The sequence below is a fragment of the Dunckerocampus dactyliophorus genome, chromosome 2 (assembly GCF_027744805.1).
Source record: "Dunckerocampus dactyliophorus isolate RoL2022-P2 chromosome 2, RoL_Ddac_1.1, whole genome shotgun sequence".
Classification (NCBI taxonomy): Eukaryota; Metazoa; Chordata; class Actinopteri; order Syngnathiformes; family Syngnathidae; genus Dunckerocampus; species Dunckerocampus dactyliophorus.
The window spans coordinates 37,655,835-37,682,311 of NC_072820.1; the positions used below are offsets into that span (position 1 = coordinate 37,655,835).

Below are 26,477 nucleotides of genomic sequence, written 5' to 3' on the forward strand. Positions count from 1 at the left end.
CATGGGGAGCACTCAGCATTTAACAGCTTGAAAAATCTACTGATTACACAAATCAACGCGCTACAAAAGCAAATCTTGGAAAATAATGCACACAATGTGGCAGAAGTACGACGTCAGCTGAATAACCTGCAAAAATACATTGGAGCTGTAAAAGAGCAGAACGACAACCTTCAAGAGGAGGCTAAACACCTGAGGGAGGAAAATAAAGAATGGCACAACGAAATCAAGGTGTTACAGGATAAAAATGCTGCCTTGAGTTCCGCTCTTAAAGAAGATAACGAAGCAAAAGAGAAAATCATTGAGCAAATGAAGAACACAATAGATGAAATGAATCAGAATGCACGAATGAACGATGTTCTCTTGACGGGGCTTCGGATTAAACCCAGGTCGTATGCCAGGGCAGCCGAGAACAAAGAAGAACCAGATGAAATGGACGTCGCTTCAACAGAGCAATAAATTGCCGCCTTTCTACATCCAAAACAGGTGGATGTAGACATCCACACCACAGATACTTGCATCCCACTGTATGGCAAGAAACAACACCACATCCGTCATCATCGTTAAGTTCACCAACGGGAAATTCAAAACCGCACTGATGAGACAGGGTAAAAAGCTAAAAGGAACAAACGTTTACATGAATGACAATCTGACAAAATGCAACGCTGACATCGCCAAGAAAGTACACGACTTGAGGAAGCAGGGAAAGATCCAAGGCACTTGGAGTGCCAACTGCAAAATTTACATCAGGTTAAATGGAAGATCAGAGACAAGGGGGCTTGCTGTCGAAGACGTCAAGGACCTGGAAAAATACTTAAGGTCATATCACCAAGGAACAACAAGGAAGACGGACACAACTCACAAACAAGAACGATGCAGAGGGAAGGATTACATTCATTATGATTTGACAACATCAGCACGTCTCAAGAGACTGATCAACAAGAAGCACTGGACTTGGGAACCCATTTATCTGCCTGTAATGACACTCAAAATACAACACAAATGTTTGCCAAAAGTTACCATTTTTGATTTGAGGTGTTACACTTCCATTAGGACTAAAATGGGGGAAAAAAAGGTAACAAAAGTGAAACAAGTCGTGGAGCGTTACATTTGTCCATCCATTTCTTATTGTCTAATTCCTGGTTGAAGATGTCAACCAGGAAAATGACAAATGGGACTCAACAATTTGTAGGGCACGGTTAAAGCCTATTGTAATTGAAAAGGATAAATAAATTCCTGGAACAAAATTGACATGTTTTTTGTTTATATGCCTTTTAGCCTACTTCCTGGTTGATGCAGAAGATGTTTTAGTCAAATGGAACTCTGGAATTCTAGGGCAGAGGGAACACTCCTATTTTAACACAAATGGTGAAAAAAGCTAATTGATTAAAACAGTTAGAATTTACAAAAGTGGAAAAAAATAGTTGGGCCATATTTTTTATGTTAGATGGCTACTTCCTGGTTAACTGAGGATAATACTGTTTTAAACAAATGGGAATCTGCCATTTGTATTTTGGGACGGGGGAGTTGGCCTTATCTGGGGGAAAAACAAGACAAGCCCCCCCAATAAATTTAATAGTCGGCCTTTTATTTGCTTGTTAGCTCCTAACAAAATTGTAATAAATAGTTGGTCATCATACATTTGTTAGTTTGTCTATTTGTTACTTCCTGGTTGATGGTGAAGATCTTTTAGACAGACAGGAGTCTCCTACTTGTATTTTGGAACGGGGGAATGAGTCTATTGTAAGTCAAATGGCGAAACACAACAATGCCGCTACCTGTTAACACAAAATTGACAGAATTGGGTTAAATGTTTTTCTTTAATGCTAATTAATCATTCAGACAAAAGCAACTGCATTTGTAACAACAGAAAGGTTCTTTGTCTGAGGTCACAGTTGGCTCACTGTCTACATACTTTGTGGGTTTTCCCCCCATCCTGTTTACCGTGTATGTGTTAACACTGGACACGCTCTGTGCAACCGCACAGCGATGTGTTTTTAGCAATACTGAAGGAAATGCATTGATGTATGTGTGAGTGTTGTTGTTGCAGCAGTGCTCATGCAATTGATTTAGCATTGTGAGACCAACCCAAGCTGTGGAGATTTCAGACAGCAAGTTGTGTCCTGTGAACATTGTCATTTAAACTTCCAAGAAGGGGAGCACATCACATTTAACAGATTGTTTTTGCCCAGGATCTGTAAATAATTGTCTGCCTAAGACTTGCTTGTTCAAATAATGCTTAGAAGGTCAGCAACTTAGCGAGCCTTCCTAATTGAGAAGATGTCCTCATGTGCCACAAATCAAGATCCATTAAGAGCGATTAGGCGTCGACAAGTATAGCACAGTAAATCGGGGTCATCAGATGGACTAGACAGTTAGAGGACAAATCAAGAGCAAGTCTGTAGAAGAATGGAAACGTGTCAGGATTTGGAGGGAAGAATTTTAATCTTTGTGGATTTGAAGTTTACTAGGAACATTTGTTAGTCTGAGGATGTTGTTATTTTGATTGCACAGTGAACTCAAGTACAACTACAATGATATTCAGTAGAGCGCAGACCAAGGTTAACTCTATGAATGTCTATATGTTTGTATTCAATTGATGTTAGACCATTAGATCATACCATTTTTCCAGAGGGGGTAGGTCTGTTTTTGGTCAAACTGCAAAGAAAAAGATACATTTCTCGACTGAACATTAAAAACAATTATGGAGTGCTGTGTTGGTTGTTTGTTTGTCGGTTTGTATGTTAGCAGGCGACAGACATGAGATGATGGCATATTATTGGTTATTGGTGAAACGGCGAAAAGAAAAATACATTTTTCAAACCCTATTGAAAAATATTATGAAGGGCCATATCAGTGTTTGTGTGTCTGTCTGTTCATATGTTAGCAGGTGATAGATATAAGACGACCAGATGGTATCATTTTTGGTAAAGAGGATTGCTCATTGCTCATATCAAAATAGAAAACCTGTGAATAAGCTGCTGCTTTTTTCTCAAACTTTGAACCCTGGGATTTATACAACGGTGCGGCTAACGTGGTCGTGTTCTAATCTCGTGACATCTCGTATACTTCAGAACTACTACTTATTGTTTAAATATATATTTAGGAAGATGAGAGAGAGGCCATCATAACGGCAAAAAAAGTTCAGGAAACCACCAAAAAACGCAGAGAAGCCACCATTCTTGGCGTTTGCTAGTGCACGCACACACTCCAGATTACAGTAAGCAACAACAAGCAACATTTATACAAATATAAAACATCGCTGGATTTTGGATTATTCCATGAACACCATAAATACACCGCGAAGATTGTAAAGCCCGTTATGTTGAATGAAAACTAAAAGGGAAAGTAACATATAAAAGAGGGGACGTATTGGAATATGTGCCGCGTTGTTGACACATACCTGCATTCGCCGCGACGCACTATGATGACTCAAGGTGGACCATGGTATCCCTGGTCCCATTGTACCGTGGTTCTGATGAAGTCCAGAGAGATAACTCCAGCTGAAATAGTGTGTAATACCCAGCAATTCCTCAAGTGACCTTACGTAAAACATACACAGTGTACGTAGCGCCACAGACGTACACGTCATATCCGCTCACGTATACTATACAGCAATAAATAGAAATACAGATACAATAAACCATATAAAACAAACATAAAATGCTGTGTTGTTCTCTTGGAGATGAATAAGTTACTATCTATCCATCTAACACTAACAGCGGAAAAATAGGAGCCCAGATTTAGACGCCGTCTTCGTCTTCTTTCTTTTTGTTTATGGCGGGTCACGACCGACGTTTAGGTGCATTCTACTACTGCCATCTACTGTACCGGAATGTAGACACGGTGCCCGGATGTAGACGCGTTCTGCACATGTGCAGTGACAACCTGGTAGTCACAATCCTCTATCACAGAAAACACACAACGAAATGGATATGATGCCGTTTTCAAGTTAAAGGTCATTGCTTTGGCTGTCAAGACAAGGAAACATGGCTGCTTTGTGTAAGCTTAGCATGAATGAATGTATGGTCAGACGTTCGAGACGGCAACATGAAAAGCTGACACAAAGCAAAAAGACAATACTAGCTTTCAGAGGTAAGAAAGACAGGTGGTCTGAACTAGAAAACAACATGGCCGCATGCGAAGAGCAACCTTTGCACAAGTACGTCGGTGGATGCTTACAGCGTGGAGCAGAAAAAACACTATCAAACACTATCACTATCACTATCAACACTATCAAACACTATCAACACTTTCAAAAGGCTGGCTTACTGCCAGATGAAGAAGAGGACACGGAAAGAGAGAGGGAGACTGATGACATGTGTAACAAAGGAATTATGACGCTGTTCAATTCTGTTATGGAAGAGGAAGACTTTCGTGGTTTTAGCTCTCAAGATGATGCAGATGAATGACTGTTAGGCTAATGTGAGGCTAATGTTATCTATGTTGCATGCACTATTTGACACTTTACCGTGTACTGTTCTGCACTGTTTAAATAGCTGTTTGGCACGCACATTTGGGGGAAAAAACATTTATTTTATTAAACATCAAAGTCAAAACAAACATGTCTGCCCTGTGGAACTTACCTGTCATTTGTGAGAGTGATATAACTTTCAAAACATGCCACAAAAATCTTGTGGGGGGTAGCAAATTAAAAAGCTTTATTTTTTTAAATTTAATTTAACAAACACTTGACGGAATACGGTGAGTTTTCGAGGCTCATGGTGCAGCATCAGTCAAACAGCAGCTAATGCAGCCAAAATGCTGGACAACAATCACCCATATGTGCGTGACAGTTAGAAGGCTCAGCAAATAACTCGAAAAATAATTGAATTAATAGGACTAGATGAGCAGCCTTTCTCAGCGGTGTAAGACACCGGGTTCACCGACTGCTTTCTCACTTGGAGCCCACCTATGTGCTACCTGGAAGTCCTGCTAGAGCTCCACCAGACAATGTACTCTCACATCGAAAGCCTTTTTAAAGAAGTTGTCTCATCCTCTAAGTTTCACGAGTCATATACCTGTATGTTCTCTTATATAATCTCTTATATAGTCAGTAAAATATGTTTTAGTCTAAATTAAGGTGAGTTTATGGTTCCTTTTTTCAGATCATATAGCCAGTAGCAGGGGTGCAGACAGGAATTCTGGGCCCCATGAAAAACAAATCACATTGGGCTCCCTTGTCTTTTATTTTTCAATAAATACCTATTTTTTTGGGCCTGACAGTCAGGGACCTTGGAATTTTATTAATATGGCACCCTTGGCCAATAGGACTCATCATAAATAAATTGAAAAATTTACAGTTAATTCATGTGATTGGTATCAGCCGATTTCAGTCATGATCAGTCATGACCCAAGAAGAGCAAAGTGACCTGCTTGAATGACTATCGCCCTATAGCACTCACTCCTATTGTTATGAAGTGCTTTGAAAGAATAGTCATGACCCACATCAAAAAGAGCATCCCGGCAACTGTGGACCCTCTACAGTTTGCATATCGCCAGAACCGGTCCACGGATGATGCAGTCAACACTGCCATCCACACAGCCCTTTCTCACCTACAGGGCCAGGACACATACGTCAGAATGCTATTTATAGACTATAGCTCTGCTTTTAATACAGTCTGCCCCCACAAACTCACAAATAAGCTCCTCACACTTGGCCTGTCTCCCTCCCTCTGTAACTGGGTGTTTAACTTTCTCACAGGCAGGCCCCAGTCAGTCAGAGTCCACAATCGCACATCCAGCTCAAGAATTGTGAGCACTGGGACCCCACAGGGGTGTGTGCTGAGTCCGCTCCTCTACACGCTCTTCACCTACGATTGCGTGGCCTCCCAGAACAACACCAGCATCATTAAATTTGCGGATGACACTACAGTCATCGGACTGATCACTGGTGGTGTTGAAACATCATACAGAAGAGAGGTGGCGGACCTCATAGCTTGGTGTCGTGATAACAATCTCCTTCTCAATACAGATAAGACTAAAGAGATGATCATTGACCCAAGAACAAGGGAAAAGGAGCCGCATAGACCCCTGTTTATTGATGAGACTGAGGTGGAGAGGGTGAAAACCTTCAAGTTCCTTGGCACACACATCAGCGAGGACCTCACCTGGTCTCACAACACCCAACAAATTATGAAGAAGTCCCAAAGGAGACTGTACTTCCTGAGAAGACTGAGGAAATTTGGCATGTCCACCACAATCCTGAGTTGCTTCTACAGATGCACTATCGAAAGTGTCCTTACCGCCTCCATCACTGTTTGGTACGGTAACTGTACAACACGTGATAGGAAGGCACTCCAGCGGGTGATCAAGACCTCACAGAACATTGTTGGGGCAGCCCTCCCCTCACTGCAAGACATTTATAAATCTAGAGTCCGCGCTACAGGAGTTTGAAGTCCAGGACCACAAGGCTGGCGAACAGCTTTTACCCACAGGCCATCAGGCTTCTCAACGAAGCACTCACACACACCGCACGCAACACACACTCATAGCACTTTTATTTATTTATTTATTTATTTATTTATTCATGTATTTGTATTATCTGTATTAATGTCTCTTCTGTTGTTGTTGCTTAATTTATTGGTATTTATGTTTCTTATGATGGTATTTATGTTTCTTATGTTCTTATTCTTTTTCTTGTCTTTTCTTTCTTTTCTTGGGAGAATGAACAGAATAAGAATTTCATTGCATAGTATAACTGCCTGTTTTACTATGCGTATGACAATAAAACTCTTGAATCTTGAATGATCGGAATCGGCATCACAAAACCCTGGTCGGAGCATCTCTTTATCGTACCATTTTTTTGGCCAGCGGTACAGGTCCATTATTGTTGAAAAGTGTAACAGTGTAACCTCGGTATAGCTTGCTAATACATGGAAACAGAAACCGGAAGTCAGCTCCGTCGCCAGGCTATGACGTCCTCAGCGGTTGACTCTGTAGGAGTTACAATTCTAGCCATACATCATTTTTTTTACGCTTGTCCGCACTAGGGTCTGATGCTGGAGACTATCCCAGGTGACTTTGGGCAAGAGGCGGGGTACACTCTGGATTGGTCGTCAGCCATTTGCAGAGCACACATAGACAAACAACCATTTACACCCACATTCACACCTCTAGACAATTTAGAGTCTCCAATTAACCTAGCATGCGCATTTGTGGAATCCCTTTCATATATGAATTTCAGTGTGTTATCTGCATGTAAAACTGTAATTGTAAAACTTAAAAAATGTCTTTTTATACTAGCATTTTTGGCTTTCTGGAATGGATGAATTGCATTTGCATTATTTCTAATGGGAAAAAAACTGATTCGGTTAGCATACGTTTTGGTTAGAGTCAAACCTTATGGAAAAGATTAATGATGCGAACCAAGGTTGCACTGTTTACACATTTCATTACTTACTCAAAGAAATGTATGGAGCATCATATTTGTAGTTTCTTAAATGGATAGATGATGCTACAAGTATTTACATTCTGGGGTATAATGACGAACACCAAAAAGTGTCAATTAATTCCTGTATCCACACCAACAGTGGAAGTCGAAAGTTAGGACTTCACATTCAATAGCATGAGCAAGTGTGAGCAAAATTTTTGACTGGTGCTTTATTTTCAAATATTCAAATATACACACATTAATGCAATACAGCTTCACCTTTTTGGACGAATAACAAAGTCGCCCCTCTATCCAAAAAGCAGGGAAAAAAACGACTAGAAATGGATTCATGCATTTGTACTCACACGGGGTCGCATCTCTATCTCTTAAATGACTTTATGATTTGTTGATCTGAGCTGTATTTTTAGCTGAAGTTATATGGAGAGCCTTCAAATCACCACCTTCAGTTCCATTAGTGTGATACCCCTGTGGTGGTGTGCTCATCCATTCCAAAAGAGAGAAGCTGGAAGTGTGATACAATAGGTGAGGCAGGCAGTCACAGTATTTTATAATAATACAGACAATAACAATAAATCCTACAGGCTAATCATTTACTCACCACTCTTTCCCGCTGCACCCACCCCCTCCCTAAACCTGAAGCGATGCAGCATTACCCCGCCACCGCCGCCTTCAATTACACCATTCATCATGTGTCTTATCTGGCGACTGCTTTGATTGAGTGTGCAATGGGCAGCATTGCAAATCTTCTTGTGTGTGTGCGTGTGGAGCTTTTGACAGCACTGGAAACATGAATTTGGGTGTATGCGGCGGTGTGTTGTTTTGGGATGTGCAAGGCTGTTGTGTGTGTGTGTGTTAGTGTGTGTGTGTGCGCATGTTAAAGAACCCACACCATATCTACTTGAGTGTATAAATCAAACTAGATAATCGCCCTCCCCCCGTCTGATCCGCTCTGTCTCAGCAAGCACATATTTCTTTTTTTTAACCTTCTACTGTCCCTGCTACTGTCTTCTTCTTTGTAGCTGATTTGTCTGTGAGGGGAGGCAAGGGGGGCCTCCTGTCTAATCTCCAACAGAGCCGAGTGTTGGGAGACAGGCGACAAATTTTAATAAGCAACCGGGTGCTGTAATGTAGCGGCCTGGGAGGGCGATTAGGCTGATTGATGCTAGGCTGGCCTAATGGTCCAGCCTACGGCTCCTGGCTCAAATTGGTAGTAATGAAAGTTTTGTGCAAATTGAGATGGAGGTAAAGACGGCACCTTTCCCTCACACTGTCTATGCACATTCACTACATCTGTGTTTTGCTTCTCTTTGTTACGTTCTTGTTCTCTCTGCTGCATCTTTTGTTTTTCTGTTGTCTTGTCGGGTAGGCTCACGCAAGGCAGATCATGCAGTGCTGGACTCGTTTGTTTGTGCCATCACTTCTATACCATTTTATTACTGCAATTTCCCTGACTTGTATCTAATTTTGAGTCGTTCTGATTAGGAGGTCATCGGTTTGCAAACGCGTTCTGTTCCTATGACGCATTGTAAGTTGTTTTTAATCTAAGTCGGAACTTATACTTATATTATGCCCTAAAAGTCACTCACACTGTACACAGAGCACATGCAGGACAAAAAAATACAGTAATAAAATTATTACATACAAGAATAAATGAAACAGTAATAATAACAGAGGGAACAATTCCTTACTTTTCTCCCTATTGTTGACGAGCACACTTGAAGCAAAGTCAATGGAAAAGAACAAAAGTGATGTTGTCCTTTCTCAGTGTAGTTACGAGCAACTACGTATTCTTCCACCACGCACACATGTGACATGTCACTTCAAAGATCCCGTAGCCTGCGCATAAGCGGTGCGTAATGTGATGCAGTAGTGTTGGAGTGTACGTCCATGTATGACAGATTCTTGTCAGAATGTCATGAATATATCAATCAACTGACAAATGTAATTGATGATGATAGGCTGATGTCGATCTTTTTTTTTAATGCCATGTACGATAGACCCACATTACGTTCAAGATACTACAACAAGGAACTTTCCCAATGCGATAGGCGAGTTATTATGTCTTATTATTGTTTATCATGTCTGCTATATTAGGTAATAAAAGTGTCAAGGTGACTGTAGGGATATTATTTCATTTCTACAGGGCTCTAATAATGTTAAATGTGTTTGATGCTGTCGGGTCTTTGTATTTTATTTCTGTTATAAAATGTGTCTGTCATCATCAAGAACTTGCGAGAAGCGATCGCATTACAGTCATTGTATACCTCGGCAATGTTTTGCGTGTGAATGTACCTGGTGTGAAGTGGGCTCAAGCACAATACGATTGGCCTCTTACCTTCAGCGTTTGAGGCTGTCAGTCATTTTCTCCACCATTGTTCATGCTGCCCACCACTCTGCCTCTATTTACTAAAATCAATTTGTGCCTCATCTGCTGTCACTCTCTTATTCTCTCTTCCTATCGCTTTATTGATTTTTAGTCACTCATTTCCTCTCCCTTCTTAAGAGGCAGCTATTATTCTCGTTTTCAGCTCCACTTCAGTCCTTTGGCACAGTCACAAAACCCCTCCTTCATATTGTAATGGACTTCATCCACCAAGTCTGAGGATCCATTTACATAAGACTGAGGTGTTTATACTGGACGGTTTTCACTAAACATGGATAAATCCAGCCATCAATCAGTCTTCTACCGCTTATCCAAGGTTGGGTTGCGGGGGCACCAGGTAGGCCCAGACTTCCCTCTCCCCGACCACTTTGTCCAGCTACTCCCGGCGGATCCCGATTCATTCCCAGGCCAGTTGGGAGACATATTCTCTCTAACGTGTCCTGGGTCTTCCCTGAGGCCTTCTATCGGTCGGACGTGCCCTGAACACCTCCTCAGGGAGGCGTCCGGGAGGCATCCTGACCAGATTCCCAAGCCACCTCATCTGGCTCCCTTCGATGCGGAGGAGTAACGGTTCTACTCCGAGTCTCTCCCGGATGACGTTCTTCTCACCTTATCTCTAAGGGAGAGCCCAGCCACCCTACGGAGAAAACTCATTTTGACCGCTTGTACCCGTGTTCTTGTCCTTTCAGTCACTACCCAAAGCTCATGACCATAGGTGAGGGTAGGAACGTAGATCGACCGGTAAATTGAGAGCTTTGCCTTTTGGCTCAGCCCTCTCTTCACCACAAAGGACCAATGTAAAGTCCGCATCACCGCAGACGCCACACCAATTCGCCTGTAGATCTCGTGTTCCATACTTCGTTCTATCGTGAACAAGGACCATGGACTCGGACTTGGAGGTTGTGATTCTCATCCCGGCTGCTTCACACAAATCAATCCAGTGAGAGTTGAAGGTCATAGCTCGATGAAGCCAGTAGGACCACGTCATCTGCAAAGTCCTGAGGCCAAATTAGAACCCCTCAACGCCCTGGCTGTGCCTAGAAATTCTGTCCATGAAAATAATTAACAGAATTGGTGAGAAATGGCAGCCCTGGCGGAGTCCAACCCTCACTGGAAACTGGTCTGACTTCTTGCTGCCGAAGTATTCTTTCTACCGGTCCACAACATCTCGAGTTCAGGTCAGCAGCACACCATCCCCACCATACACAGTGCTTCCCCCTCCTGAGTGGTTGGATGGTGGTCCAGAATCTCTTTGAAGCCGTCCGGAAGTCGCTCTCCATGGCTTCTCCGAATTCCTCCCATGTCAGAGTTTTTGCCTGGCCATGAGCCAGAAAGGCTCAATAGGACTCCTTCTTCAGCTTGACGGCATCCATCACCACTGGTGTCCACCAACGGGTTCTGGGATTACCGCCACGACAGGCACCAACCACCTTACGGCCACAGCTGTGATCAGCCGCCACGACAATGGAGGCATGGAACATGGCCCATTCCGACTCAATGTCCACCGCCTCCCTTGGAACATGGTCAAAGCTCTCCCGGAGGTAGCAGTTGAAACTCCTTCTTATAGGGGACTCTGTCAGTTGTTCCCAGCAGACCCTCATCATACGTTTGGGCCTGCCAGATCTGACCGGCATCCTCAACCACCATCGGAGCCAACTCACCACCAGGTAGTGATCGGTTGACAGCTCAGCCCCTGTCTTCACCTGAGTGTCCAACACATATGGCCGCAAGTCAGATGATACGAATACAAAGTCAATCATGGAAGTGCGGCCTAGGGTGTCCTGGTGCCAAGTGCACATGTGGACACCCTTATGCTTGAACATAGTGTTTGTTATCGACAATCTGTGACGAACACAGAAGTCCAATAACAACGCACCACTCTGGTTCAGATCGGGGAGGCCGTTCCTCCCAATCACGCCTTTCCAGGTCTCACTGTCGCTGCCAAGGTGAGCACTGAAGTCTCCCAGCAGACCAAGGAAATCCCCTGAGAGAGCACTCTACCGTCCTCCCTCAAGGGACTCCAAAAAGGGTGGGTATTCTGAACTGCTCTTTGGCACATAAGCGCAGTTAGGACCCAACAGTTACAACAACAACAGTTAGGACCCGTCCCTCCACCCGAAGGCGGAGGGTAACTACCCTCTCGTTGACCGGTTTTAACTCCAACATACAGGCCCGTCGCCTGTCACTGCTGGCAACGCCAGAGTGGAAAAAAGTCCAGCCCTTCTCGAGAGGACTGCTTCCACAGCCCTTGATGTGCGTTGAGGTGAGTCCGACTATATCTAGCCGGAACTTCTCAAGCTTGCTCACCCGCTCAGGCTCCTTCCCTACCAGAGAGGTGACATTCCACGTCCCAAGAGCTAGCTTCTGCATCCGAGTATCGTACCGCAAAAGTCCCCGCCTTCGGCTGCTACCCAGCTCACTCTGCACCCGACCCCTTTGGCCCCACCCATGAGTGGTGAGCTCATTTAAGGGGGGACCCATGTCGTCTCTTCGGGCTGTGACCGGCCAGGCCCCATGGGTTTAGACCTGGCCACCAGACGCTCGCCATCTTGCCCCTCCTCTAGGCCTGGCTCCAGAGGGGGGCCCCGGTGACCCAGGCAAGGGAAAACGTGGTCCCATGGTTTGTTTCATCATAGGGGTCTATCGAGCCATTCTTTTTCTGGGCCCTCACCTAGGACCGGTTTGTCATGGGTGACCCTACCAGGGGCATAAAAGCCCCCGACAACTTAGCTCCTACGATCATCGGGACACACAAACTCCTCCACCACGATAAGGTGGTAACTCAGGGAGGGGAACATGGATAAAATATAAATATAACACTGAGGGTGCATTAACACACACGTTTGGTTCTTATAAAACAAACTTATTTACTCTGTTAATATGGTTCAGTTGGTCAGTGTGAACACGATCATCCGAACTCTGTTGTGCACCAATCAAGTGAACCAAGTCTTGGAATACTTGCAAGTAAACTCTGCTGCCATTCAGAAGTATGCCAACAACAAAAACAAGAGCAAATCATATCTACAGTGGAGTGAAAAAGTGTTTGCCCCTTTCCTGATTTCTTATTTGTTTGCATGCTTGTCACACTTAAATCATAAAACAAATTTTAATATGAGTCAATAACAACACAACTGAACACAAAATGCAGTTTTTAAATGAAACTTTTTATGATTAAGGGAGAAAAAAAATCCAATCCTACATGACCCTGTGTGAAACAGTGATTGCCCCCTAAACCTAATAACTGTTTGGGCCACCCTTAGCAGCAACAACTGCAATCAAGCATTTGTGATAACTTGCAATGAGTCTCTTACAGCGCTGTGGAGGAATTCTGGCCCACTTTGCAGAATTGTTGTAATTCAGCCACATTAAGGGTTTTCCAGCATGAAGCGCCTTTTTAAGGTCATGCCACAGCATCTCAATAGGATTCCGGTCAGGATTTTGACTAGCCCATTCCAAAGTCTTCATTTTGTTTTTCTTCAGCCATTCAGAGGTGGACTTGCTGGTGTGTTTTGTATCATTGTCCTGCTGCAGAACACCAAGTTGGTTTCAGCTTGAGGTCACTAACAGATGGCCGGACATTCTCCTTCAGGGTTTTTTGGTAGACAGCAGAATTCATGATTCCATTTATCACAGCAAGTCATCCAGGTCCTGAAGCAGCAAAACAGCCCCAGACGCTACCACCGCCATATTTTACTGTTGGTATGATGTTCTTTTCTGAAATGAGGCGTTACTTTTGCGCCAGATGTAATGAGACACACCTTCCAAAAAGTTCAGCTTTTGTCTCGTCAGACCACAGAGGATTTACCCAAAGGTCCTGGGGATCATCAAGATATTTTCTGTCAAAATTGAGATGAGCCTTAATGTTCTTTTTGCTCAGCAGTGGTTTTGGTCTTGGAAACCTGCCACACAGGCCATTTTTGCCCAGTGCCTTTCTTATAGTGAAGTCATGAACACTGACCTTAACTGAGGCAAGTGAGGCCTGCAGTTCTTTGGATGTTGTTGTGGGGTCTTTTGTGACTTCTTGGGTGAGTCGTCACTGCACTCCTGGGGGCATTTTGGTTGGCCGGCCACACTTGAGTTATGTTTTAACAGGGCGGGCAATCACTTTCTCACACAGGGCCATGTAGGTTTGGATTTTTTTTCTCCCTTAATAATAAAAAGTTTTGGTTAAAAACTGCATTTTGTGTTCATTTTGGTGTGACAAACATATTGTCCAGAGAAGAAAAGGCGTGAGTGCTACCATCAGTCCTGTGTCATGTCAACAGTAAAGCATCCTGAAATCATTCTTTTGTGGGGTTGCTTCTCATCCAAGAGTCGGCTGACACACAGTTTTGCCTAAGAACTCTGAGAGCAACATCTCCCAACAGTCCATGAACAGTTTGGTGACAACCGATGCTTTTTTCCAGCATGATGGAGCACCTTGCCGTAAGGCAAAAGTGATAACTAACTGGCTGTGGGAACAAAACATATTTTAGGTACAGACCTTAATCTCAGACCTTAATCCCTTTGAGGACTTGCGGTTAGTCCTCAAGAGGCGGGTGGACAAACAAAAATTCGGACAAACTCCAAACACTGATTATGCAAGAATGGGTCGCTGTATGTCAGGATGTGATGACTGTATATATGCAGTATACTTTCTGTTATATCATACAAAAGAGACAGAAAAAGCAGCTTTTAAAATTTTTTAAAAGCTCACATTGCCCACAGTTTCTAAGAAGTCATTTTCAGTAACTGGCAATGCAGTTGGACAAAAGGCAAACCAAAAACAACTTTTTCCAAATCACCATGTTGGTCTGGACACGGGCTTGACTTCACACCCTCTCCTAATCCCTTGCCGTGCCTGTGGAAGAGCGAGTGTGTGTGTGGGAGCACTCAAGAGTTGTGTATGGGTTCTTGTGTTGTCAGGACAAATCAATCGGCATGTATGGAGAAATGGGACGACAGAGCCATTCCGTGTCTTTCCTTCCATCAGTCTGTCTCCGTAGCTCACTCTCGTCATCCCACCAAATCACTTTCAGCTGGACTGCTACATTTCCGCAGACTCCATCTGCATTATTGGGCCGTGGAGATTTCTCAGCCACTTTTCAGGAAATGGCAAATGTGAAACGGTGTGCAGCATTGGCAAACATGTTCGTGTTCCATGTTTTTAGTCAGTGCTGCGGATTCCTGTAAGTTATACTGAGGTTGGATATGTTTCCCAGCTCCCTGAGTCAGGACTCCATTAGGCTTCTTTTTAAAAACAATACAAGCACAATACCATTTCTTGCATTAGAGAAAAGACTGCTGCATTAAATTGAAGGATGAACACATTTTTTCTCAAGGTACACCTTCTCAGATGTGTATATTGCAGTATTAGTGCACTGCGGAAATTAAAACCAACATGGATTTCTCACTAAGTCTTACTCCAGCTACCTTGTACAAGATAATGGGGCACCAAATGAAAATGAAAAAGAAAACAATGACTGTTTATGAGAGAAAAGTTGTTGAAAAATCCTCAGAGAACAGAGCTAATGGCCTCAATTCACACAAACATCCTCATCCCCTTGGAGTTAATCTTATGATGTGCGCATTAAATGTACAAGTGCATTATGACTGCCTCCCCGTGTGCATACACGTGTGGGTGCTCGTATGTTAACTAGCTTTCCTGCTCCAATTTTCCCGACAAGCAAGTGCAGTTCTGTTTTTTCTTTTTTTTTTTTTAGTCCAGCTTCCTTTCTCTCTAAACTCCCACACATTCCTTTATTCACGCCATTTCTCTTAAGATGATGATGCTCCCGAGCTTGTCTTCCTCCTCGCTCGCTGCCACTTTGAGTTACGTGCTGATCTATCATTAATAGCTTTATTAGCATTTTCTCTCTCCCGAGGTGCTTTTGTGTATGATTCAAACTAGAACACGGATGCCAGCATCATTATGCCAAGAAACATGCTCAATTCTTTCCTTGACAAAATGACGGTGGGTAGAGAAGAAGAAGAAGAAGGCGTAACACCAACACATTTTGACAGTTCTCAAATTAGATCGTGTATCTCTCTGTTGTCATGCACAGTTGCCTGCAAAGTTACAATGTTTCTTAACTTTTATTGCACAACTTGATTCTTTTTTTGCAATTTCTAGGGCATGTATTAAGGCTCTCTACACCGATCAAAACTTCAGAGGAAAATTATGGAGGTGTCAAGTTTGATTGAAACGCAGCACAGCAACACCTGCACCTGTGAATGCATTGCAACTGCATGTCACATTTATCTGTCAGGGTTTGCACACCATTGACTTTTGTAGTCATTTTTTTTCTTGGTGAGACAGATTTGTGTAAAAAAAAAAGGCTTTATAGCAGGCTTATTATGGACAAGCTTTGAAAAAAACTTCACTGGCTTGGTGTCGTCCCTCATCACTGTTCGAATTTCACGGCTTCACTCTATTGCAGTTTTAAAAAAAATATATAAAATAATAAATCATGCTGTTTTGTGGTTGAAGACGGCCTATTATTAGTAAAAAAAAAAAAAAAAAAGCATATTGAAGCTAATTTTATGTATTGTTTGCCTAAATTAAGCATGTTCAAGCATAAAAATGGCTAAATGAACTAAAATACATATAAGGCATTCAAAAGACACATTCAAAGATGCTGTGAATGATATGTAGTCTTCTACACTGGTCACTAGTAACTAAATGCCAGACTTGATTGCCGGAACAACAGGTGTTTAGCAATAACACACGCCAAGCTGAAACTCTACTCTGAACCCTTGACATCACTCTTGTCCACCGACCACTCAGCTCCCCTAGGGAACACATTTGTAGCAACACACAAGCATCTTATTTATGGTTTAAATGTTTTATTTACTCTTATTTACTGTACATACATTTCTGTCCCTGCAGTGCCTGCAAAACCATGAAGTAATTTTAATGTTAGCTGCCTATGTCAGAAATTTCAGCAAGTCGTATAGACTTAACAATCCAGCTAGTTTACGTAAATCTCTCCGCCCATGACTGGGAAGCCTTGAAAGATCTGCAATTTTATTTTCCCGTAAGTGACTACACCAAATCACTATCATGTCAGAGCCAAAAGCTAAGCAGAGCTGCAGTGTTGTTGGAACAACATTACATCACTTCCCGCCTGGTCTTTTGTTTCATGTCTGCTTCTCAGAGCTTTAAAATCTGGGATTTGAGACATATTTGACTGTATTTCCTTGATTGATTGTGGGATGGTCAATTTATTTGTATTTATTTTAATGGATTATTTATATTTTACAGCAAAGTCGTTGACACTGAATCAACAGTGCCTCTGCTGGTTGCAGCCAAGTAGTGCATTCCATTTTCTCTTAATGGCTTTGAGATATGCTTAACTTAACAATTCCACACAATTGACAGCACATTTACCCATCAGTAAATGGAATATTATGCCCATTAGTACGGTACTTTAAAATGTGCAGTGGTCTGTCTTTCCATCATTTAACACTTTTTTTTCCTTGAGCCAATATCCGTAGCAGCACTCACACAGGACCGGTTTAATAGATAAACATTTCAAACAAAGCGGACATTTTATTATGCTTGGATGCTCTTTCAGCTATTTTCTTTCATATCTTTGTCTCGCTGGATTTTCAAAGATATGTTTCTGCAGTTTAGCTATATCACATGATAGAGGCAATAAACCATTACAACAAGAGCCTATGAATAGCCAGTGTTTTCATATACAAGTAGATCTCACACCCTATCATTTCATGGGGAATGAAGCTATGAGATATATACTTGTACAATGGCCTGATGAGGTGCTTTGAAGTTCCAGGCCCACTAGGGATGTTCCAGTGGGAGGAGTTGGAGTTTTTTTTTCCTGAGGTAAAAATGAGGGGCATATGGTGGAGGAGGGAAGGAGCAGGACAAGGTGCTGATGGGAAAGAGACTAATGGCATGCCAGTGTCAGAAGTGGTCATGTGCTGAGGAAGGAGTACAGCAGAATGAGAAGGAGGATGGAAGGAGGGCTTGACTGATTAATCTGTTTACCGCCCTGAAAATGCTTCAGGCACCATTCTGATTAAAGTTCAGTCTTTCATCTATCATCACCGCCGCCGTTAAAAACCTTCAAGAGGTGCCGATACCAAAAGCACCATCCAACATGTGCCACTGCAGAAAATGTAATATCATCCTCCTTTGTCTTCTCTTGAGTTCTGGGAAAACTGCCCTCTTAGGATTCTTTCTTCCTCCTCTCAGTGTTTTTCTTTAATGCTGACTTTGTATGTATACCGTCCTTCATGTGCCTGCTGATACTTTTCTTCAAAGCTTCTTGGTAAAGACGCACCAAAGAGCGTTTTTTTTTTTTTCCTCCTCCTGTGACGCACTCCTAACACAAGGCTTTTAGCACCTGCGGCATAATACGATTACACCCGTTTGGGGATGTGATTGTCAGCAGCTTTCTAAAAATATCATTCCACCCAATGCGTGCATGGTCGCACAGAAGCGCTGTGACTTGTCATGAAACAGCGCTGTGCACAATGTTCTGGCCACTCAGGCACAAATGCACTTTAAAAAGCTTTTTGCGCCCTCAAAAGCCTGTGTGTGTGTGTGTGTGTGTGTGTGTGTGTGTGTGTGTGTGTGTGTGTGTGTGTGTGTGTAACAGGACAGTCGGATGGCAAAAAAATGTGACAAGGGTTGGCAATCAAGGTACCTGGACTGAACTTGTGGATGCAACCTGGTGCTTGATTTGTGTTTTCGTATCACCGCAGTCAAGGCTCTTAAAAGGGTGGTATTCAAATCATCTTGGACTGGTAATCCCTGATCTGACTTCTGCTGCCACCACAGGATGGAGAGTTTTGCGTCATCCCAGATCTAGTATTGTTGTACCAAAGTGATGGTTCTCCCAGTTAATGGGAGACTGACGAGCACCGACACAAATCTGCACAGGCATGCATGCGTGCAGCATCGCTGGTTGTATTACAATCTCAAACCACCACCGGTCATAACAGAAAGCGAAAGAAATACCCAGCGCCGGCACCAACTGTTTGTGAACTGAACTGTGTGGTTTGGAGGTGAGGTTGTATTGGGCTGACAAACGCATTCATGCACACACATGTTGCACTCTGTTGTGTTGGAATCAATGGTTGGTGCTGACATTATCTAATGATCTGATTGTTGGATTGTGTGCCGATGTGTGAAAGCGCGCACATTTGCAGCAATCTGTTTAAAATAACAGGCAAATGAATGGCGGATCTTACATTACGACTCTGATATATCGATTTTACGTGATTTTCTTTTTTTACATAGATAGATACTTTATTCATCTCTAAGAGAAATTCTTTTTTATTGTTAATTTGGGGATTTCTGTTTGATAAAGTCTTGATAATGTTTTTTTTTCCAAGATTTTGTGCTTGCGATCCATTTCTGATCTCAGATTTCTATTGTCTACCGGCATATATTTTGTCCATCCACTGGCAAATATAAAGTCAACAGAATAATATCCATCCATCCATCTTCTATCCTGATTATCCTCACATGAGTCGCGGGTATGCTGGAGCCTGCCCCAGCTGACTTTGGGCGAGAGGCGGGGTACACCGTGGACTGGTCGCTATATTTTGTCAAGTTCTCAATTTTTTTCCACTTCTGTCTCTTCCTGACACTATTCCTTGCCATGCCTAAACAGACCAAACCACTGTGGTGCTAAATATTCACTCTCGTTACTCGGAATATGCCAGTCCAAATCAAAATATTGTTGCCCTCAATTTCATTTGAGTGGTCTTCAGATCGGATGGAATACATTAGAGTTTCTGTTTAGATTTCACAGACAAATGTTTAATCTCCTTTGTCAAACGTGGTTGACGAGCACATCTGGTCGGCCATGTCTGCACCTGTGTACACAAATTAGCTTAGAGAGCGCTATTACTGGTCTACATGGACCTTAACCTCGGGGGCAAAAGGATAGACTTAGGTGATTTCGCGCCAGCCCAGACAGCCCTTATGGTCTTGGAGCAGCCTGTGATGGACTGATTTAATCCCACTGATGGTGCTCATAAGACACTGGTGAGAGGATTGACATAAACACACAAACACACACATGCACACACACACACACACACCCTTCAGTCATACATGCGGACAGAAGAGGGCTGTGTGCATGTGTGTGAAGACGAGAGGTCAGCAGGGCTAACACGGTCCCCTGGCTGTTCTCAAGGTTAATGTGAGCCTGACAGCGGCGGCTGTTAGCGGCCTTCAGATGGTGTCCAACCCCCATCGACGGCGCCGATTCATCCCGGTGGCAGCAGTGCATTAAGATGTAACAGCTTCTCTCCCGGGTGTCACTCACCCCTTTAGACACTGCCTACATCGTGATTTTACACTTCCTATTAAGTCCCTTTGTCCACAATGCTCCATTAAAAGGGATTGTCGTTATCGTCCTCACGCGTCACCCAGTTGTGGCTATATGTCATGGTATGATGTAATTCCATTGTGTGTTAATTGAAATGCGTCCGACATTGTCTATATGGTCCATTAAAGGGACAAGAGCCTTGTTCGCAAGTGTCACTACTGCTTTAGCGACTCGCTCATTAATTTTCATAGTCCATGTTTGACTTCTAGTCGCAAAGGGAGGCGGGGATGGGAAGTGTAGAACTATGAGGGGGAAAATGCACTCTGGCATGTAGGAGTCTCACCCAAACCATTGAAATCTCATTTACATTTTAATTCAAAGACATTAAGCAGATGCTCTTATCAAGCGCAGGTTGACGTTAAGCGTCGCGTTCAAGGACGCATAGATGAGGAGGCTTGATAAATGAGCACATGCTTGGATTATGACAGATTAATGCTTTATACCTGCATTGTATTTTAAGTTCCAGTGAAGTGTAGTGTATTTTCAGGACGATACTATCTCCAGAACCGCGCTGGTGAAGAGTTATTGAGCGTCTTCCTTAGGGAAACAATTTTTGTCTTGAAGATGTAGCTGTTTAAATTCTGTTCTCCAATCCTTATCTGGGGTGGGGGGGTGCTGAGCGCTCGGGTCCGTGGAAGAGTGATGATGTTTTTGACTCATTGTCGGCCAGATGCCAATCAATCAATTAAGCGATCAATAGTCATCTGGTGAGCGCCTAAGGACACTGGGGAAAATCTCTCAGGAACACTCAAATCAATCCATCTTTGCCTCAGCCGAGAGGCAGCGTGGTCTACGGGTGTGTAAACCTGGTGAACACACACACTCACATACACACACACACACACACACACACACACACACACAGATACACTTTAACTGTCTGAGCAAATGTGCTGCTTAGTTTATTTCAATACTTCACTACTGCATTTTATCCACTTGCTGAAGCATCAAGGCATCAGATTGCAGTGCCATGCCAACAAGAAAAATGAGTAAATTCTGTCTCTCATCCTTCATCCTACAAGCTCATCTACCCCCACGCCCCCCACCCCCTCTTAATGGACAGCTGAATTCCCAGGCTGCCGTCAGCAGCTATAGTCAGCTACACTATGACACTGTTAATAGAAAGGCCTTGGCAGCTTATGGAGCCCATGCATTTTTAAATGTGATATTTATGACTCTGTGAGAGCATGTGGGGGGAGGGGTGTTTGGGGGGGGGGGGCAAGGAGAAATATCTTCTTGGAATGTGTTTCTATTAGAGGGGGATTAACCATGCACTTTTACTCTTATGGGGAGGTCAGTCCCTGAATCCTTACATTCAAACACAATATCGTTCCATTCAAATAAACTCTAAGCTCGGCTCCATCCAGCTGTTGTTTGGCGTGCTTCCAGGTGGCACTATGTCAATGTAACTCCCCAACAGATTAGATATTATATATCCCTGTATGTTGCCAATGCCTGCTCTTAATCTCAAAGCTTTGCTATTTGTATTGGGGCTTCTAGGCCAGTCTCACACACGCACACGCACACACCCTTGATGTACAGTATATGCTGGTTTATGCATGTGTGTGTCCTAGAGAGGTCACAGCATGTTGTGTCACCAACCGGTTGTGTTGTCAAGTGTGTTGACCCTGACCTACAAACGCATGCTGCGTGAATGTTTGCTGCATCACTTAGCTTAGGGCACTGGTGGTCAGCTACAGTATTTATACAGTATATATCCCATATACACTGCAACCTCGGTTTTTGTGGGATTCGTGCTTCATCTGAAATGTTCACACAAATCGCATTACACTGTCCGTGAATTTTTTAATGTGACTGCTAAATAACCTGCCATGGGGCCAAAGAAAGTTGCGAAACACTATTGGATTTGATCTTGCCAGGATGTACGGGAAGTCTGCATCAACAAGTTTCATCCATATGTCATTTATAATTATTTTGCATGTAAAACAGCAGCAAGTTTCCATACATAGGAAACATAAAATTTCATGTTTTTATTTATATAACGTGCTCTGTTTCAAAAACATATTGTTTTCCACTGTTGATGAACTTGCATTAGCATTAGCATTAGCTGAAGTTATGCTTGTCATGGCGTTGGTGATACGTGCCTTGATGTGATTTATGTCTTTTATCTTCACCTGATACACAATGGCCTTCAAGTGCCCCCAAAGGCAGAACTTAATAGGGGAGAGATCTGGGAATCGGATCTGAAACAAAAAAAAATGATACATTATACATTTTCCTATTTATGGAAACTTATAGACCACTCTGTGTAACCCACCCTGTACAATTATTCTCTATAAAATGTATTTTTTGTTCATATATTTGTGTGTCTCATAGGGATTCATTGGCTTTGCGTATGGTAACTTTTTTGCTTTGTAACTTGTTTACTTTGAAATGTTGCACCTTGTTATCAAGTGTGTTGAAAAGACTATGCTCAGATTGAAATGTTGCACGCTTAATATTGTTATGACATTTTGAGTATGGGATTGTATGGGACAGCATTGTCGTTGCACACATGTGACAATAGTTCTATTTACTTACTGTATCTGTGCTTGGACAAATTTTTGCCACTTTTGAAGAGATGTCATTATTTAAGGGGCTTTGAACTATTTATTTATTTTGTATTATCGATTGGACTGAAGGTTAAGACTTCTGTTACGGTATTTTTTTTATAGATAGATAAATGATCGATGTTTATTGTCATTGCACACAGTATACAACGAAACTTAGTTTGGAGGCTCCACTTCCATTTCTACCAACATTAAGAAATGTTAAAACTTAAGTGTTCCAAATGTAACAGGTATAAAAATATAGATATAAAATATAGAATGTAAAATATTGATCTCAGCAAACAAATATGTTCATTCAGCAAGTCTTCTTTTTGTCTAAACAATGAATACATTTGGCATATTCTTCTGTTTTTGTCTATGTGTACCCTGCGATTGACTGACTGGCGACCAGTCCAAGATGTACCTTGCCTCTCGCCTGAAGTCAGCTGGGATAGGCTCCAGCATACCCATGACCCTAGTGAGGATAAGTGGCATTGAAGATGGATGGATGGATATTATTCTGTTGACTTTATATTCGCCAGTGCCTTATAGCATGAACCACTGTAAGAATGCCACTTTCATATAATTGGCATTTTATTTTAGAATGTAAGATTAATGTCTACATCAACAAATATTAACCATAGAATCTAATCGTATCATATCGTTTGTACGCTGCATTGAATTGTATGGAATTGTTCTGTTTTTAAAATATGTAATTTTTGAATCCTATTGTAACCTGTGTATACAGATTTGAATCAAATTGTCTATCACAAAGAGATTTACATCCTTAATAAATATCTCTTTATATTAATTAATCAATGCTGTAAAATTCATGTATTAATACCTGAGAAAACAAGTAATTTAAATTTGGATTTTGAAACACATTTTTTCTGTAAAATATGTCCGTAATTAGCTATCAGTGCTAGCCAGAGGTTGTCTGTGTAGCCACTATACACGTTGTTGTAGGATCTGACTGACCTGAGCATTACACCCTTGTCAAACGTCATTCATTGTTGTACACATGATAGAATGTGACTTAGACTTTTATACTGTACTGTTAAAGGTTTAAGGTTTTATAAGCGAAACAGATTGCCACTGGAGCAGATTATTATTTCTATTTGCATTATTTCTTATGGGAAAATGGTCAAATCTGGGGGTATATTTGGAGCTTCCACTGAAGTTGCATCTCTAAGATAAGACCATTATCTGCAGTTCATACAGGCGAGCCTTTTTCACTGTCATTTTAATGTGAATATACTGACATTGGTCCAGGTATAAACACTCTATGATAGATTATTCAATTGAATAAACCCAGCTTTCTCGAGGCTAACAAGCCCCCCTGGTCAGGCACTGACATTTAGCTTGGTGCTTTTCCTTTCACACCCACAATGCTTGACACCAAAACATTGACACTTAGCACAAATAGACTCAGGCACAGAGAATTGTTCACTGTGACAGTATATCAAGTCTTTACAATTAGTTTTGAATCGCGTACTGTATAGTAACTGCATGCCTCCCCCTTTTAAGAGGGCACAGCCGCACATCTTTTTTGATCCTCCAGCGAGCGAGTTGCGGCATAAACAGGAAGGGGCCCTGCCTTTAAGTGCGTCATTCACTCTCGTGTCATCGGATCTTCTGTGTTGAAATATGTGCTCCAGTCTTTTCTCAAAACATTGTTAACTTGACATCCTGTATACGTATAGGTATTCAAAGGTGACACAACCTTATGTGTGCAAGGATGCATGCTGATTATGTGTGTGTGTGTGTGTGTGTGTGTGTGTGTATGTGTTTGCTGGGGCAAAGCTGGAACATCCTCTTGAGCAAGCTGTTCCCCTTTGAGAATACAATGTAATGTAAATATCGTGTGTTTGCTGAGGCATGGAATATGGCAAGTGTTTTTACTATATATGTTTTGTGTTTGTGTACGTGTGTGTGTGTGAGTTGTGAGTGGTTCATTCCTACTCCGAAATGTGGTCTTCATTTGTGCGGGGGGCCTCTTTGGCTAAGTGGAACAAGGTTGACGATGGCGTGAGTGAGCCACCTCATACCACACACACATGCACAGGCTTATGTATGTGCTGTCTTAAGTATATTGCATTGTTTGACCTTGTGATTATTGACTTAGTCTTGTGTTTACAAATGGCCTCCGATTCTTACACACAGAATATGCAACCTTGAACTAATTTGGGGGGAGTTGTACATGAGAACATGTCTGTATTAGTCAGACTGGACATTAAACAAATGTTATTCTGCCCATTCCCTGGTTCAAAGTTGACGTCACGTCCAAATAGAGAGTGACCTTCCTGTTATTTGATTGTCTCCAACCAAATGTGACGACAGAGGGTCATATACAATCTTTCACAAAAGTGAGTACACCTTTGTCATTTCAGCAACCATGTTTTATTATATCTTCTCAAGGAACAATATTATAGAAATGAAACTTTAAGTATGACGTGTGCAGCTTAAATAGCATTATAGATTTACTATCCACTAAAATGAGTCAACACATACATTATTGTCTAAATAGCTAGCAGTACAAGTGAGTGGTAGAATCATAGTATGGGACTGCATAAGGGCTGCCAGCACTGTGGAGCTTTGTCATTGAGGGGAAACAAGAATTCCAGCATGTACTGTGACATTGTGAAGCAGAGCATGATCCCCTCCTTGGGAAAGTGGGCCACATGGCGGTTTTTCAACATGAGAATAAGCCCAAACACACCTCCAAGATGACAAATGCTTTGCTGAGGATGCTGAACCTGAAGACGTAATGTATGTCTCCAGACCTTTACCTAGCTTAACTCAAGGGCAAGGTGTAACATCCACCAGCTCCATGATGTGTGGAAGGGAAAAAGATTCCAGTAACAACCTGTGAAGCTCTGGCATTTCCATGTTCAAGAGGATTAAGGCAGCAGCAGATAACTGACACACTTTTTGACCTGTTCAGATATTCACTTGCAGAGGTGGAAGCAAGTCAGTGTTTTGCAAATCTCAAGTAAGTCTCGAGTCCTTAATTTCAAGTCTCAAGTTATGTCACAAGTAATGATGTGTGATAGTATGGCAATGGACACGGGACATAATGAATAGACAGACTACTAACATAACATTTTAGAATGCGTAATGATTGAAATCTGTAAAGAACAAAGCAAAAATGTATTAATAAGTTGTTTATATAGAACACCTAAGTCGAGCATTGGAAGGTTCAAGGACTGGATCGAAGCAACGTTCACAGACAGCAGCCAAAAATAATCTTCATATACTCTATGGAGACTTCAGTATGAATTCTGAATCCAAATATGCAAAGAATAGTAGATGACTTCATAGATACAATGTACAGTTTGAGTCTATATCCTAAAATCACCAGACCAAGCAAAATAACAGACCATTGTGCCACACTAATTGATCATATATTCACTAATGATTTTGATAACAATACCGCTAGTGGTCTGCTAATTAACAATATCTGTGACTATCTTCCAGTGTTTACAATTTACAATGAACATTATAAAAAGAGAAAGATGGAAGACAAAAGGACTTTCCACACTGACTACTATAAAGTATATTCAAGTTTTGTTTCTGTGGTATTGTCCCTTGAGCATTTATACTGTAATAAAAATGGTTGCTGAAATGTGTGGACTGTAAAATTCATCACCGCTCTTAACTGCGCACAAAATAGGGAAAAAAATCGAAAACATGGGTCCTAGCGGTGCACCGCTGAAGCCGGCGTTGGTTTAACGGTAGCGAACGTTGGTTTAGCGGTAACGCGAGCGTTGATAGACGGCGTTCTGCGCATGCGGGCTGGTGGCATCCTT

At 42.2% G+C, this 26,477-nt stretch overlaps 1 protein-coding gene across 1 annotated transcript in view; it reads left to right on the plus strand.

The window, feature by feature from the left end:
- raraa (retinoic acid receptor, alpha a) overlaps nucleotides 1-26,477 on the plus strand; it is a 212,317-nt gene that overhangs the window by 65,735 nt on the left and 120,105 nt on the right. The window lies entirely within an intron of this gene.